Genomic DNA, 13,533 nt, shown 5'->3' with positions numbered 1-13,533 from the left:
CTTTCATTTATTAAAAGATCACAATCAGAAGTGAGGTTAAATTGATATCTCTGGGAGCAATGGGAGCTAAAGGCTGGGAGCAGCAGCCACAATTATGGAACATTGCAAGACAACTGTACTAGGAGGCTGGGCCCATTTGCTGTGTGTCCCTGGGCAAGTCCCTTAGCACCTCTGGGCCTCAGGTGCTACATCTACAAAATGAAGCATGTGGTTACATTATCTCTGCAGTTCTTCCCAGTGTGGAAATTCTAGTATGGATAAGTTCCAGTGAGCATTCATATGTTCCAGGGGACCCCAAAATGTGTTCAGCATAAATTATTTTTGTCTCCCCAGCCCTGTGAGATTGCAGAAAATTCTGCTTGGCCTCTCAGTGCCTTGGCATCTGTTTTCTGCTCAGTTCTTGGTCCCTCCATCCAGCTACATTAAAACTGGCAAATTCATGGAAAAGCACATAGTATGTCAGGCTCACTTCATGTGTTTCTCTTCACTCTGGGCTCTTGATCCTTCAAGTCCTGGCTTCCTGGATAGTTCTTTGGTACCTTCTAACACATTTTCATTTTCTTTTCAGTTTTATTGGGTTTTCTAGTTGTTTATTGAAAAGATTGATCTCTACAAGCTAGTTTGATCTAGCAAGAAGAAGTCCCTTCATATGCTAGTAAGTGAAATTGCTGATTATAGAATAGTATGCAGGTCATTTCTATTTGTATGCAAAACATGTAGATGTGTTTATGCAGAAGAAGTAAAGAACAAAAGCTATACATAGCACCTAGTTGGCTTGGTTTCCTCCTTTTTCCCCCTTTTTCAGCTGCACTCTGGGCATATGAAAGTTCCCGGGCCAGGGATCTAATCTGAACTGCATCCGTGATGGATGCAGCAGCTTCTGCAGCAATGCCAGATCCTTAACCCACTGCACTAGGTCAGCCAGGGATCAGAGAGACAAGCCAGATCATTAACCCACGGCATCACCACAGGAACTCCCTAGGTTTTCATTTTGTACCATTTAACTATTTATACAATGGACACTGAGCATGTCCAAACTGGGATTGGCTTTTGAGGTGATGTATTCCCATTTTTTAAATGGAGAAATTGAGGACAAGAACATTTACATTCATTTCCCCAGGCCCCTACTCTGTGCCAGTCCTGTGCCAGAAGCTGCTGATTCCAGGATGAATCATATCTCATCCCCAACCTGCAGCTGCTCAGAGTCTCAAGGAGAAGAAAGGAAAATAAAGAGACAAGTATAACACTTTACATTTTTTTTTTTTTTTTTTTTTTTTTTTGTGGAAAGTACAATAGTGGTCCAATTTCAGTTCTTGAACACAGGTGAGCAAAAAAAGTAACTCTATTTTTGGTTACGCGAGCTCAGTCCCTGCTGTGATCTCCCATACTGGGTGGGAAGCTTACTCGCAGGTAAGTTGAGATCTTCCTGTTTCTAAGGGGCGCTGTCTCAGTTCCAGGGATCTAGCGGGGAGCATCTGGGGTGCATCATTATTTATCCATGCCAACGCCTGCTGAGACATTGTCCTTTCTATCTGGGGAAGGGTCACCCATCCACACAGGCCACTGCTAAGTTGTCCCTTGTTTCTAAGTCTCATCCCCTCTCTCAGCTGCTTCTGGGGGCCTTCCAAGGCCATAGGAACCACTGCTCAGCTCCATGACCTCTGGGAAACAGGGGATTCTGCTAGACCTATGATGTTTTTCTGTCCAGCCCTGCAGCCATTTCCCACTAGAGAGTCTGCCTGGGAGAAGAGCACAAGTCCTTTCTGCATCCAACTTACCTGGGGACTCTTGGCATCTCCCTCCAAGCTCAGGGCTCTGCTCAGAGAAGGGGCAGGTTCAAGTGTCCCTTTCCTCAGGGGTTTTACACCATCCATCTCCCCCTTTGCTGCTGCCCCAGCTCTCTCCTCTCTTGTCTAGAAACGCCTGTCTAGTTTCAAGGAGGCAGAACCTTGCTCTTAAACCCCCAACACTTCCCCATACCAATCACGTCATCAAAGCACAAGAGCATTTTCCTATTGCCCTGAAACCCTAGACTTTTCAAACTTAAAAGCCAAGAAAAGATTCTTGTTCCTTTTTTTCTACAGGGTTAGAAAAGGACGGTAGTCTTGCTGCAATGGCCTACTATTGTTTGTTGTAACACCACAGGCAGGGGGTGCCTGTAAGGCTTCCAGGTAATAGGAATTGGCAAGAATGAAAAACAACTCAATGAGCTCCCTCCATGCCAACCTATCAACCTCGAATGGAAGGAATTAAGAAGACTGACAACGGCAAGTGCTGGTCAGGATGGAGGCCCCTGGGACTCTCCTACATGGCTGGTGGGAATACAGAATGGTGTTGGCACTTTGGAACACTGCTTGGCAACTCTGATAAACACAGATCTCCCTTATAACCCACTCCTATATATAGCTCCAAGAGAAATGAAAACATATGTCCACAAAAGACTGTGCAGATATCATAACAGCTGTATTCAGAATAGCCCAAACTGGAAACAACCCAAATAGCCACTAGCAGGTGTTTAAATAAACAAATTTTGGTAAGTTCATACTATTGAAAACCATACAACCATAAAAGTAGATGAACTACTACTGTCCATAAGACATGAAAGTCAAAATCATTATCCTAAATAAACTAAACATAAAAGAGTAAATATTATATAATTCTACTTACATGAAGTTCAGTAACTGGCAGAACGAATCTATAGTTTTAGAGGTGCTTGCCTCTGGGGGAGAGGGAGGGCAACTGTTATTGACCCAGGAGGAGCAGTGGAAGTAGGTTATGGAAAGCTTTTAAACTTTGATCTTTGGGATGGGAACAGAGATATACAGATAGGGAAAATTTTTAATATGTGGGCATTTTACCATACGTAAACTATACTTCAATTAAAAAAATTATTTGAGTATAGTTATGCCAATTTCTGCTATATGCCAAAGTGACCACATTCCCTTTCTTATATTATCTTCCATCACGGTCTATCCCAAGAGACTGGATATAGTTTCCTGTGCTGTACAGTAAGACCTCATTGCTTATCCATTCTAAATGCAATAGTTTTCATCTACCAACCCCAAACTCACCATCCATCCCATTCCTTCCCCTCCCCCCTCTTGGTAAATAAATCCAAGTCTGTCCTCTGTGAGTCTGTTTCTGTTACGCCTCAGTTTTAAGAAATCAAATTTTCCTTAAAAAACACAGAGGCTAACATTTCAAAAATAATATACTACCCCTGGTGCCATGAAGAGGTAAACACACAGCACTCTGTGGGAGCCAAGGGGAGGCAGTAACCATAACAAAAGAGGTATCTGTATGTCTGAAAATATTGTTTGGGCTCCTAGATCCAGCCATGCCTGAGGACTAAGCTAGAGTTTTCATTTTTGTGAGCCAAGAGATTCTCTTCCTGGAGTGGTCTTTTTTTTTTTTTAATGGAGGTTCCTAGGCTAGGGGTCAAACTGGAGCCCCAGCTGCCGACCTAAGCCACAGCCACAGCAACATGTATATGAGCCGCATCTGTGACCTCCACCACAGCTCACGGCAATGTTGGATCCCTGAGCGAGGCCAAGGATTGAACTCATAATCTCGTGGATGCTAGTTGGATTTGTTTCCGCTGCGCCACAATGGGAACTCCTGGAGAGATCTTTTGAGTTGGCTTTTTGTCACTTCTAACTGAAAGCACTGTAATGAATATAGGCTCCACTATAAAGGTTTTGTATCGGTAGAAAGCATCTATTTGGGATGACGTAAATTTCTGGAAATGGATAGTGGGGATGGTTGCACAAAAATTGCGAATATTCTTAATGCCACTGAATTGTACACTTAAAAATGGATAAAATGGTAAATTTAATGTTATGTGTATTCTACCACAATAAAAATGTGAGGACACAGCCAGAAGGCGTCTGCTTACAAGTCAGGAAGAAAGCTCTCATCAGAACTCAAACATGCTGGCCACCCTGATCTCAGATTCCAGCCTCCAGAACTGAGAGAAGGTAAGTTTACGTTCAAACCATCCAGTCTGTGGTACTTTATGGCAGCACAAGCAGACTAAGATACACGGACATGTACATTTCACAGATGGGAACAGTGAAGGCCAGATAAGTGTCTCAAAGAGTCACACAGGCTTTAAGTGGCAGAGCCCAGGATAAAACCCAGCAATTGAATGTTTTCACAACTACAAAGTGTTGATGGGAGTGGGTTCCCTCTAAGAGAGGTTCCAGGAAGAGGTGAGCAGGGAGCAGGATTTTGAAATGGGGAGGCAGCTTAGTGGAGAGGGTGGGGCATGGTAGGGTTGGGTATGGGTTGGGGGTGCAAAGTAAGATCCCAGGAGGCTCCAGGGGTGCGTGAAGTCAAAAAGGGAGCATAGCTTCAGTGGAAACAGGGAGCAAGTCTGGGTGTGTAGACGAGGCTTGGTTAGGGAATTTGTGTCGGCAGGCTTGCAACTGGAGGGCTGTGCAAAGTGAGAGATCTTGAAGCTGGAGTCAAAGTCAGCCATGTGCCTAAAGGGGAAAAGGGGCTGCTTTTGCTTCTTGGGTGGCTTTAGTATATTCACAATTTTGCACAACCATGACTGTTATCCATTTCTAGAACATTTCCGTCACCCCCCAAAAGAACTCCATATCTCCCAAATCCCCTCTTCATTCCTACTTTCTGTCTCTATAGATTTCCCTATTCTGCATCTTCATATAAATGCAATCAACTTCACGACCTTGTCTGATATGAGTACCTTCTTTCACTTAGCATAACATTTTCAAGGTTTGTCTATGTTGCAGCCTTTATAGGTACTTTCATTCTTTTTATGGATGTATAATATTCCATTGTGTGGATATTCCACATTTTGTGTATTCATTCATCTGTTGATGGACACATGAGTTGTTACCTCTTTTTGGCTGTTATGAAAAATGCTACTATGAATATTCTTGTACAAGGTTTTTTTGCATGTGACCCTATGTTTTTTAATCTTTTGTGTATATATTTGGGAATGGAATTGCTGGATCATATGGTGATTCTATGCTTAGCTTTTTGAGGAATTACCAAACTGCTTTCCATGGCAGCTCCATCATTCTACTTTTCCATCAGCAGTATTTGAACATTCCAAAGTCTCTACAACCTTGCCAACTTGTCAGTTTTTTTCTTCCTTTTATATATCCGTCCTAGTGGGTGTGAAGTGATATTTCATTGTGGTTTTGATTTGCATTTCCCTAATGACCAATGATATTGAGCATCTTCTCATGTGCTTATTGGACAGGTGTACATCCTCTTTGGAGAAATGTCCATTCAGATCTTTTGTACACTTTTTTTAGTTGGATTATTTGCTTTTAATATTGATTTTAAGAATTTTTAATATATTCTAGATACTGGATCCCTATCAGATATCTGATTTGCAAATGTTTTCTCCCATTCTCTAGACGTTGCCTTTTTCTGATTCCTACCAGGGTTCCTTTGGGACTGGTGGGGACATTAACCCTGGTGCCACAGACCCAGTCACTCTCCTGCCATGAAAACAGAAACAATCTCTCCTAAGTCTCACCAAGAGGACATGGTAGCACCTCTGTACCTTTAGAGCGTGTCTGACACGTGCCTAGCAGTAGGGTCTTAAATCTGGAGATAAGACAGCCCCATTTCACCCGCTTCTCCATCTCCTATGACAATACCACCAGTCAATCATCCAGGCTCTCCAAACCCTACACCGGGTGGCCTTGACTCCGCCCCCTCGCACCGCCAGCCAATCAGCCACCGCGGCCGACACCTCTCCTTCCTCCTTCTCCCCCCCACCCAGTCTAGATCGCGGTTACCTGAAGGGGCTCCAGCTTCACAGTCGGGGGGCAGACCTCACGGCTTGCTCCTTCCAATCCATTCCCGTCCATCCGCGCAGGAGCAGAGTGACTTGTCTTAAGTAAAAATCCGTCCTGGGGCTCCCTGGCTGACAACTTCTCCTTGACTATCGTCAGGAGAAAAGCCGCACAGGAAGCGACCTTTGGCTGGGATTGTTCTCCCCACCCACTTCTTGAAGTGACTCAGCCAGATTGAGTCCTTTCCCAATTTCCCAGCTCACCCCGCCTCCACGCTGGGCAGGAATCATCCCCTCTGATTTGGGGACAGTAAAGAGAGGGCCGGTGGAGACGTTCAAAAGAGAGCACAGGGTGGGCAGCATCGGGTCAGGGAGGAGCTGGGGGTCTGTGTGGGGAAGGGGAAAGGTGTGGGTCCCAGAAGGGAACCTTTCTCATCCTGTGCAGTGAGGCACTTGGACACCTAGCCCACCTGGGAGTCACCCCAGTCACCTGAGAGGCTCCTGGGATGTGGGAACCTGAGTCAACCCCAAGCCTGGGGAGACAAATTCCCCTGCCCGCTTAGATTCCTCCAGCCAAGGGCTGGAAGAGCCACCTCTTCATGCCTTCACCTCTGTAAACCTCCAGCTAGACCCTGTGTTAACTTTGGTAACAGATGGGGAAACCAAGGCCCAAAGAGAGGAATATAGTTTCCAACCTTGACTGTGTCTTAGGGTCACCAGGGGAATTTGATAGAAATAAGTCTCCCTAAATCTTACTGCCAGCTGGGTAGATGCCCGTCCACTGTATTTTTCAACAGTTGCTTCTGCTGGGAAGTGGGGGCGGGGGGGCAGCTGACTGCTCAGAGGAGGATAGACAAGATAGTGTGGGAGCTCCAGAGGCCCATCTCCTGGTGGGGTGTGGCTCCCTTCCCAGAATCCTGAGGTGTGCCTCTGGAGAGGGGTCACTAGGTCTGGGCTGTGGTGGCCAGACCGCCTTGCTTTCCTGGCCTGGAAGCCAGAGGCTGTCTTCCCTCCTGCCAAGTTGCTGGAAATTTCTTGCCTCTGTGCTGTGGACTTGGCTCTTAAGGATGTTCTGGGGAGACAAACTTCCCAGCAGGCAGCCAGCTCCTCTGAGGAGCTTTCTCCTCAGACACTTGGGAAGAGCAGTTTGGGGGGCATGAGGAAAAAGTTGGAGAGGGACAGAACGGAAGCCAAATTCAAAAGGCGTCTGTCACAGGTAGGGACCAGGTGGGGACAGAGATGAGGGGTGGTGGTCAGCTATCCCCTCCACGTCTGCCCCAAGGCTCCTGGTACTCTCCTGGCTCCCTGCCCGCCCTTCCCACCAAAAGGCAGAATCTGAGTGTGATTGCCTGGTTAATACTGATCTAAACATGACCATGTTCCTTCCTTTCTTTTCTTCTTTCTTTTCCTTCTTCCTCCATGGTCTGCTTTCTAATTTTGCCCCTCTATTGAGCTTTTAATCTGAGTTGCATTTCCTCAGGTCTCTATTTTGTCATTCATTATCTCTGTTTGCCACATTCGATTGGCAAAGCCACAACTCTGGCTGTGTCCCACTCTCAGCCAACCCTGCCCCCACCCCTATGCAGCTGGCAAGGCTGGAGAAGAGCTGGTAACCACCCTGGCTGGGCTTGCTTTACATCTCGACCTTGAATGTTAAGAGAGCCCTCAGTGCTACCTGGTAAATCCGCTCTACCTCCACCTTCTTTCACTCTCCAGCTCTGCTCCAGGCTACCTCCCCCGCTCCCCAAACACTCAATGCCTCCTCCCCAGTCCTCACTCTTGGCTTCCCGTTCACTGAGAAAATCAAAGCAGTTAGGACTCCAGGCACCAACCCTCCCACCAGCATCTTCCTCCACTACTCAGCCTTCCTACCTGTTGCCACAGGTGAGCTGACCACACTCTTACCTATCTATGTGGTACACTGGACCCCACCCACTTACTCTGCTCAAGGATGTCTCTCTGGCAACCCTCCCTCTGGATCATTCTCATCAGCATACAAACAGACCATTATTTCTCCTGTCTTTTTTTTTTTTTTTTTTTTGACTTTACCTGTAGCATGTGGCAGTTCCCTGGCCAAGGATTGAACCCTCAGCACAGCAGGGACCCAAGCCACAGCAGTGACAATGTCTGATCCTCAACCCACTGAGCCATCAGCAAACTCCATTTCTCCCATCTTTAAAACAATAACAATAAAACAACCTTTGCCCTCTCATCACCCCTTTATTCTATTTGGGTTAGTTATTACTGTGTAACAATCCACCCCAAACTTGGTGGCTTTCAAACAACAACCAGTTTATTATCTCTTCAGCTGAATGGGTTGATGGAGCTCTGCTGAGTGCTCCTTCTGCTTCATGTGAAATTGGTTGGGACTGTAGGCTTCTGGAGGTTCCACTGAGCCGGGATGTTACAAGGTCCAGTGGTGGGTACTGGTTTGTTGTCTGGAGCTCGATTTGGTGTGTTGAGCCCAGGGCCCCCATTCCCTCCTCCATGTGGTCTCTATGTGACTTGCACTTCCTAGAGCATGGTGGTCTGGTTCCAAAAGTGCAAGAGCTGCCAGGTCTTTGGAAGGCTTAGGCCTAGAACTAGCACCATGTGGCTTCGCAGCATTCATTGGTTAAACCATTCATGGAGAGAGACTAGGTCCAAGGGGAGGGGCTACACCTGGCCATGAATACCAGGAGACAAGGTCATTGAGAGCCATCAGCCAACCAACCACCACACTCCCCTTTGCAGAAGAGCTGTCCATCCTCAGTCTTTCCAATCCCTCCTCCCCATTTTCTTCACTCCATTCCAATCAGGTGTTCACTCCTGCTGCTTCACAGATGCCCCCTTTGTCAAGGTTGCCAATGGCCTCCTCATGGCCAGTTCTTAGGCCTAGTCTCCCGTGTGGCTTGGTACCATCGACTACTCCCCTCCACTTGATTTCTGGACCCCATGTTCTTCTAGTAGTCCCCCTACGTCACTGGTCTCTCCTTCTCATTCTCCTCCACCAGTTCTCTTCTCTCCAAGCCTCTTCATGTTGGGATGAGCTGGGTTCAGCCCTGGATCCTCTGCTCTCCTCCATCCATGTCACTCCCTTGGTAATCTCACCCATCTCATCCCCTTAAATACCATTTATGTGTGACTCCACGTGTGTATCTCCAACCTGGACCTCTCCTGAATCCCAACTAACATTGGACGCCTACTTGACATCTCCACCAGATAGCCAGTATACCCACAAACCCTCACGCCCAAAACCACACTCCTGCTTGACCCCCCACCAAAACCTTGACCTGACTCCAGCTTTTCATTTTTAGGTTGAGGGCAACTCCTTTCTTGCAGTAACTCGGGCCAAAACCCCAGCATCAAGCCTGATTCCTGTCTTTCTCTCACACCTGTATCCAAACTGCCATGAAATCCTGCTGGTTCTACCTTCATAACATAGCCAACTCCAACCACCTCTACTCTCCTCAGCTGCCATGACCCTGGTTTGAGCCCCCTCTCCTCTTAGCTGGATGACTTCTCATTGCTCTATTTCCACCCTAACCCCCTCTGGCCTGGTGATTTATAACAGCGTGGCCAGAGGGATCCTTTAAAAGTCTGAGCCAGATCACATCCCTCCCCTGCTCAATGCCCTCCCAGGGCTCCCATGTCACTCAGCAAAAAACAAGAGTCCTCACCATCACCTACAAGGCCCTGTGTGACCTGGCTACCCTGTGACCTCTGACCTTCTCTACTCTCCCCTTCACTTCCTCTGTCCCAGTTGCCTGGCATCTGATACTGTCCCTCAAACTCAGCAGGCACACTGCCACCCAGACACTTCCCCAACCTGGAATGTTCTCCCCTTAGGTCTCTGCAGGGCTCCCTCCTTCACTTCCTTCAAGTTTTTGCTCAGAGGTCACCTCCTCCATGAGGCCTTCCCTGATCTCCCCATTTAGAACTGTATCCCACCCTCGCCTCTTGGGCTTTTCTAAGTCTCCCTTTTCCTGCCCTTTTCTCTTACCAATAGCTCTTAGCCTTCTAACAAACTCTGTAATGTACTCATTTATTATGTTTATTGTCTGTCTCATGCTGCTCATTTGTAAGGTTCACAAGGGGAAGAACCTTTGCCTCTTGTTCACTGGATGTTTTCTAATGCCTACCGCATAATAGCCAGGTCCAGAGAGGGTGCTCAAACTTTATGCTGTAATTTTACTCTATCTCAAGTTCTGTTAAGTATGTCAGATCCTTTTAAATATGTCAAATTCTTTGTGACACAAGGCAAGGTGAAGATATGTTTGTTCTTGCATTCATGCATGTATGCATCCATCCATCCACTCATCCAATTGACTGCCCATCCATTCACTTATATCCCTTTATCTGCTTATCACCAGCCATTCATGTCTGTCTCTCTGTGCATCTGTTCATTCATTCTGTCTGACATATATCCAAACAGGCCTTCAACAAACATTTTTGAAGCATTACATTTTGGCCAAGCCCTGTGCTGGGCTCTACAATCAAATCCATAACAATAAGATTCTAACCCCTTAGGTGGCTGTTAATATGTTAACAAATCAGGGCCAGGGCCACAAGTCTTAAAGAATGGCACGGTAAGCACAGACAGCCTTGAATTGCGGGGGTGGAGGTGGGTGTGGGAGGGAGAGGAAGCTGCTCTCCTCCTCTGTCTCTGCTCCAGCCCACCTCTGCCCAGTACCAGACACAGACCTGGGTCATCTGCTTTTCTACTTCCTCCTGAAACTGAGCTTCAGTTTCCTCAGCTGCAAAACGAAGTAGTAGTGCTCATTTGACTGAATAAATGAAAGCATGTGTGAAATTTCTCCCATCAGTGGATCCTAGCCCTGGCTGCACATTCTAATCCTCGGTCAGTGGACACCCAGGCTCCATCTATGAACAATGAAACCCTAACCTCTTGGAGTAGGGCCTGGGCATCAGCATTTTAACTGTTCAGTGATGGGGTCTGGGCATTGCTGTTTTTAGGAAGCTTCCAAGGGATTTTGATGTGCAGCCAGGCTTGTGTATCACTGGAGCTAGAGCTGTTTAATCAATGCCCTTTATCTATTTAATTGATCTTGAATATTGCAGCTGGAGAAAAGTGGATTTAATTAGAGGAGGCGAGGCATTTGTGAAAATGCTGATGACAATGCCTGGACACCTTCAAGGGCTTCCCAAGTTGTATTGTTGCTTGTTATTTTTCTCTTAGCTGTTTTAGATTTAGGTTATGTCACAGGAGAAACTCATGTTCATAAGGCTAATTTTTGGAGGAACCAGTTAAAGGAAGTAAGAGCTGGAGAGAAACTCGCAAAGGTGGAGCCCATAGGGAAGAAGAGAATGTGAGAGAGAGACAGAAACAGATAGGCAGACATACACACAGAGACACAGGGACACACAGAGACAGAGGAGAGAGGAAGACGAAGACATTTTCTTGAGCTAATTGGGCAAGAGTAAGTGAAGAAATGGAAAATAAAATCTGTGAAAGCACCAGAGAACTGGCCAGAGGTCATCTTTCCTAGCTGCTGACTATGAGGGATGGGAGAGCAGGCAGGGCAGGGTCCCACCTCCCTCCCAAGGGAAGGGGTGTGTCTTTCTGGGAACCAGAACATTGGACCCTGGTTCCCACCTCATGGTCTTACTATGATGGAATGCCAGTTCAGTTCCTCCAAGAAGCCAACCCCAGATAACAGGCATGCAAGGAATTTACTGGGGGAGCTCCTAGTGAGGAATAAAGCCTAAAGAAAGCAAGAAGTAGACAGGACAGCCTCTAGTTACAGTGCTGGTTGGACATGTGTGCAAAGAGAAGAGAGGAAGAGGCTTGGGTGGAAGGAGGCTCAGACTGTGGTGTGGCATTGAGAAGACCCCACAGGGCCATTAGAGGAGCCGCCACTGGGAAGGGAAGGCCCAGCTCCAGCTCTGGTATCCCCACCATGCACAGTCATTGTCTGGGAACAGCTGGTGCAAGAGCTGGAGGCTGTCAGCCAAACACACTCCTCCCTGGGAGGGAATCTTAAAGGGGCAAGTCCACGGCCACCACAGACACACAGACACACAGACACACAGACACACAGACACACACACAATATTCATTAATCCCACCTCTATTTGTTGAGCTCACATGAAACATAGAGCACAGTGCATAAGACAGGCATGCCCCTGCCCTCAGGAACTTTTAAACCACAGCTGGGACACAGACATTACATGATGTATCAGTCACAATTAAGAGATGTTATGACAGGCGGGGGTCAACATATAATTTATGTTTGAAATATGCACCCCTTTGAAAGTGAAAGCGAGTGCTACTAATAACTATCCCTGGACAACTGGCGTAAACTGAGACAATCCTGGAGCAACTGGGATATACAGTGATTCTGAAATAAACATGATCTAGTCCAGGAAATCAGAGAAAACTTCCTTGAGGAAGAAGGGACACTGAAGCTGAGATTTGAAGGGTAAGTCAAAGTCAACTAGGTGCTCAGGACCCATTATATGTTATCAGATCCTGTTGATCCCTTCTAAATGGCTGTCACATGTGTCGATTGACCATTTGATGGCAGATATCTCACTGTCTCAGGGACGCCCATACAGGGGATGTCTCTGCTGGCTGAAAGAGCCCTGCCTGGGACTCCGCTAATGGCCCTGAAATGGAAATGCAGGCACTGATAGAAAGACTGCCAATGGCTTTCCCTCTGCCTTTGATGATGCCATTCTGGGCAGAGAATAAGGAAACCTGGTAACATGGGTTATAATCCACTTTCACCTTTTTCAGTACATCAAGGGACCTGCTTTTCCTTAATCTTTTTTATTGTTGTAAACACACATAACATAAAATTTACCACCCTAGTCATTTTTAAGTGTACAGTTCAAAGACACTAAGTGCATTCACACTGTCGTGCAGCCATCACCACCATCCATCTCCAGAACATTTTCATCTTCCCAAACTGAAACTCTGTATCCATTAAACACTAAGTCCCCATTATACCCTCTCCCAGCCCCCAGCAACCACCATTCTACTTTCTGACTCCATGAATTTAGCTACCCTAGGGACCTCACGTAAAAGGAATCATATGGTATTTTTCCTGTTGCGACTGGCTTATTTCACTGAGCATAAAGTCTTCAGGGTTCATCTATGTTGCAGCATGTGTCAGAATTCATTCCTTTTTTTTTTTTTTTTTCCATTTTTGGCCACCCTGAAGCATATGGAGTTCCCAGGCCAGAGATCCGATCCAAGCTGCAGTCTTGACCTAAGCCACAGCTGCAGCAATGCTGGATCCGTAAACCCCTTTGTCAGGCTGGGGATGGAACCCTCAACCCAGGGTTTCCAAAGTGCTGTCGATTCTGTTGCACCATGGTGGGAGCTCCAAAATTTCATTCCTTTAAAAGGCTGAATAATATGCTATTGCATGAATTTACCACATTTTATTTATTAATTCACCTGTCAGGGACTATGTGGATTGTTTCCACCTTTTGGTTATTGCGAACAACGCCACTGTGGACATGGTGTATGAATATCTCTTCGAACTCCTACTTTCAATTCATTTGGATATATACCCAGAAATGGAATTGTGGGATCATATGGTAATTCTGTGTTTATGTTTTTGAAGAATCACTTTTGCTGTTTTCCACAGAGTCTTCACCATTTCACATTCCCACCAATAATGCACAAGGGTTCCAATTTCTCCACATCCTTGACAGCACTTGTTATTTTCTCCTCTAACCTTTTTTTTTTTTTTTGGTCTTTCTGTCTTTTTAGGGCCATACCCACAGCATATGGAGGTTCCCAGGCT

The 13,533-nt window shown here is 46.4% G+C and overlaps 1 protein-coding gene across 3 annotated transcripts in view; it reads right to left on the bottom strand.

The window, feature by feature from the left end:
- HRH1 (histamine receptor H1) overlaps positions 1 to 13,533 on the bottom strand; it is a 201,836-nt gene that overhangs the window by 103,641 nt on the left and 84,662 nt on the right. The window contains exon 1 of one of the 3 annotated variants that reach the window (XM_021071106.2): positions 5,781 to 5,983. The exons of the other annotated variants lie outside the window; for them this stretch is intronic. The gene's annotated coding sequence lies outside the window, so the exon portion shown is untranslated. Of the gene's footprint in view, positions 1 to 5,780; positions 5,984 to 13,533 lie in introns of those variants that run through there. 3 annotated transcript variants of the gene reach the window in all.

The sequence above is a fragment of the Sus scrofa genome, chromosome 13 (assembly GCF_054392235.1).
Source record: "Sus scrofa isolate SSC_HxYL_T2T_F1_AM1 chromosome 13, Sscrofa_HxYL_maternal_Yorkshire_Landrace_v2.0, whole genome shotgun sequence".
Lineage (NCBI taxonomy): Eukaryota > Metazoa > Chordata > Mammalia > Artiodactyla > Suidae > Sus > Sus scrofa.
The sequence above is the reverse complement of the archived record's forward strand: the minus strand, read 5'-3'. Positions and strand labels throughout refer to the sequence as shown.